The sequence below is a fragment of the Macrosteles quadrilineatus genome, unplaced genomic scaffold (genome assembly GCF_028750875.1).
Source record: "Macrosteles quadrilineatus isolate MER2022 unplaced genomic scaffold, UCM_ALF_1.0 Scaffold_2__2_contigs__length_208266976, whole genome shotgun sequence".
Lineage (NCBI taxonomy): Eukaryota > Metazoa > Arthropoda > Insecta > Hemiptera > Cicadellidae > Macrosteles > Macrosteles quadrilineatus.
In genome coordinates this window covers 194,018,623-194,022,615 of record NW_026542595.1, presented here as the reverse complement: position 1 = coordinate 194,022,615, position 3,993 = coordinate 194,018,623, and positions in this window count along the sequence as shown.

Below are 3,993 nucleotides of genomic sequence, written 5' to 3'. Positions count from 1 at the left end.
CAGTATTTCATTTTAACATGGGTTGACTTGCAAAAACCAGTCAAGCTTAAAAAATTAGGTTTTAATTTTCAAAAAAATCTGTTTTTTAAGAAGTTTAGCATATTAAAATATATCCTTCCGATCAATGATGTCAAATATTTTTAACTACACATAGGAATACTTTCCGTTGGTTGTAACGTCTCTTTTACGTTGAAACTTCTTGATTGTCCACATAAATAGCCTCGGAATTTCATTTTGTCCCCTCCTCAATATCAGTTGGGGAACAGATGTGTCGAATTTCTTTTACCAGCTGTGGTTCTTTTGCGCTCTCAAATGAGGACACTTTTGATATTAAAGCCTTTTTGGGAGAAAATCTACTGCAATAGTTTATGTCCAACTTTGTTTCATACACATTTATAGTCCATAAATATTACAGTGGCAGGGTCACAAGTGGTTTAGCTTTTGTTTATTTTCAGATAAATATCAGAGCAATGTTTGTTGACACTCCCACCTATTATCAACAGTAAACCCAAGATAATACCTTTATTCCATAAGATTAATGATTTACTCCTCTACAACTTTTTTTTAGCTAATCCAAAATAATTTTAAAAAAGTAAATGATATAACTTGGGTTCCTTAACTAAACGTTTTGTGTAACTATTTTATAGATAATTTATTGAAAGAGCCAAATGAATCCTGCCTGCAACTTCACGCAGTTTTAAAGCTTAGGTAACACAAGCCTCAGCAAATGTTTACAAGAAATATTCACTGTAAATATATGTAAATTTTTTATTTTCATTCGTTTGGCTTTCTTTCTGAATATATCATTTGTGGTATCATCAGAAGACGGTCTTTAAACAATAATGTTCTGATTTGTTTACCAAGTATTTTAATTTTTCATAGGTTAAACGCTTGACATAGATTTTTACACTTTGGGGCACTTTCGTTTACATATAACACGCTATAAACACATACTTTTTTCCATTGGGTGTTTTTTTCATAGGAGCTTCAATGGGTAATTGATCAATGCCTTTTATTTAGTAACTTTCAAACAAATATGAGAAAAAACAAAATAAAATTGAAACATTACAAGGAAAATAAAAAATACAGCTTATGTACTAATATTATATTATATTAGTGTCAAAAATATAGCGTACAGTTTAAATATTGCCAGTGGTGAAAGGTATATATTACATTAAATTATTAACGTTTTACCAGACTTATGAAACTCAAAAACAGGACTCCGATTTTAAAATAGGATGAGAAGTTTAACTACAACTTTGCATTGACTTAGATCAGACCTTATGGGGTTTTCAACAATTTAAGTAGCCGAGCCGTAATAGAATGAAACTTTTTAAGTGTTATAAAATGAGTTGAACAGTGTCCTCAAAATCTTACCTCAGGCATATTATAACTGTCACCAGCTATAAAAACTTATTACGATATGCAAATTTAAGTGTATTTATGGTTTGCTGCTATTAGCCTAATGTCAACGTTTACATATACATGAAAATGCATTGGTGGCAATACCGTATTTGATTATTTTTGTACAGTATTACATGTACAATTGCAGTAACGAAATTATTCAATATTTATTACACGAAGAAATACTGCTGAAGAATACTGTTATTTTTTAAATACATATTAACATCTTTATATAGTAAGCTCCAAATACAACGCTGCCTTAAGAACGCTCTGTAGACACAATGCAATATATAATTCAGATCCAATCCGCACCGGTAACAAGTTTCACCACAGTCCAAGAAGCTTCATTCAACTTCTATGAATATTCCATAGTTTTGGTATTCCTTTCTGCTTTAGGCTTACTTCATTTTTTTAATTCTGTATTTTTATCGTTACATGTTTTATAACAATTTCTAAGAAAGGTGCAGCAACGAAATATGCACTATTAGCAACGGATTGTATCTGAATATTAGGGGGAAAATATTTCAATATCAATTTTATTTATATGTATACAACAGTTGATACAATTAAAATCCACTCTCTCTATTTACCATACATGCATTAAGTGTTTAATTTACTGTTTATTAGTATGTTAATAACTTATTTTTAATACTATTTAACTTTTATTTATTTTTTTAGTGGGAGTATTATGTGTGAGGCTTTTTTGGGATTTCCATTGGACCCAAGTTTGTAAACACTTTAATAAGATATGTCTGCAAATTCCTGTTTATAATCAATACTAGTTATTATAATAATTATATAAGCATTTAGTTCGTATTAAAAAGAAGGAAATATATACAAAAATTACTATAAATTTGTAATAGCATAAGTATATTGATGTTAAATGCAGCGTATTTAACGAGAAAATAGAACAGTACATTCACTGTTGTGCACTAGATCATAGTTGTGTCAATATCACATTGCGAATTTAAAACCTACAAAACGAAGAAATATTTTGGCTCTGTCACTTAACTCAAATTAAAGAAAGTACATGAGTCCGTCCTGCTATGTTTTCTTTCAGTAAATAGTGGACTGAAGCCAGAGTCCTTTAATGCAACGTCTACTTTGGATTTCAAAAGTCAATGGTTTTATGAAACCAACAAAATGATTCAATATAAATATAACTTTATATACAAACATTTTTAGAATTTGAAGCAACCCCAGGTTTCCAATACATCCAAAATGCAAAATGAGATTGGAGAAAGTCTAGTTATCTTTGGAAAGTATTGCATTGGTAAGCATTGGAAGTATCTTGTTTGATAGTTTACGTCAAAAGTTAAACATGACATCTTTCCTGACTGAAGGTTTATCACAAAATCGGTATCCTATCTGCGATTACTTTTAGGTTACTTCTAAGATATGGCTCGATAGATCTAGATATATTTTACTTATAGACTTTTAATAGCTATTTATTTAAAATAGGTTTGTTTTTCTAATTCCTCTCTTAAACTTCTTAGTCTAAGGAATGGAAACAGTCATATCATAAAAAAATAGTTTAACTTATCGTAAAGTAAATGTATAGTTATTTTTGTATAGATTTCCTATTTTTTTTTTATTTTTTTTTTACAATTTAATAGATAAGCAGTTATTTTCCCTCTATTTTGGACATGGGATTCTCTACTCCTTTGCTGATTGTTTACATTACATCAGCCCTATTTGGTAAACATGTAGAAGTTTTTTTGAGGAATGTAAGGACAAGATCAAATTTGAGGCGTTAGTATTTGACAGGCGCATTTGTACATGAATATTATTAATATAAATCCGGTCTAAATAATAAAAAAAAAAAAAAACTGGCTACCTCATAGTAATATATCTTTAGCTTTATTAATTTAATCCTTATTTATAAAGTCAACAAATAAACAAGAAATTCAAGAGATAAAAATTGTACTCATAGAATTTAACAAAATACTGAAAGAAAGGTGATGACAAGCATAAGACAATTAAATAATTGTATCTATTCCCCGTAGTTATACATGTCGTTGACTTTGGCATGGATAATTTTAGTTCATCAAAGTTCGCAGTGACAGAACGATTAAATCAGATTTGACATACAACAACGGTCAAAGCTAACGAACCGACCCAGAACTCTATCACACTTTCACACATGCAATTGTTTATTGAATAAAGCTACGAACTACAGTACAAATTATCTTATCGATTGACAATTTGATTGCGTTGATATAATATGAAATATTATGAAATAATGTTTTTAACTTATAACAGTTTTACTAAAACATTTAAGTTTAACTCTTGTAGCAGCAATCAAAGTACTGATAGAGTTATATTTTATTGATTGTTAGTATAAATGCTACGATAAGTCTTTTTGTTAGGATATGAACAACCAAACCATCGTCCTACCTTAATAACGTCGGTGTAAATAAGTCGTTGTTTTAGCCAACATGCTATATGTCTAGTTTCGGGAACGAAGGTAAACGGATTAAATGAGTCACAAATGTTAAATACTCTTAAAAACCACTTTAAAAAAGTGGAAATAATGGAGAGGTTATGTATATGAATTCATTTATCGAGAGAGAAGTCTGCTTAGTGTGT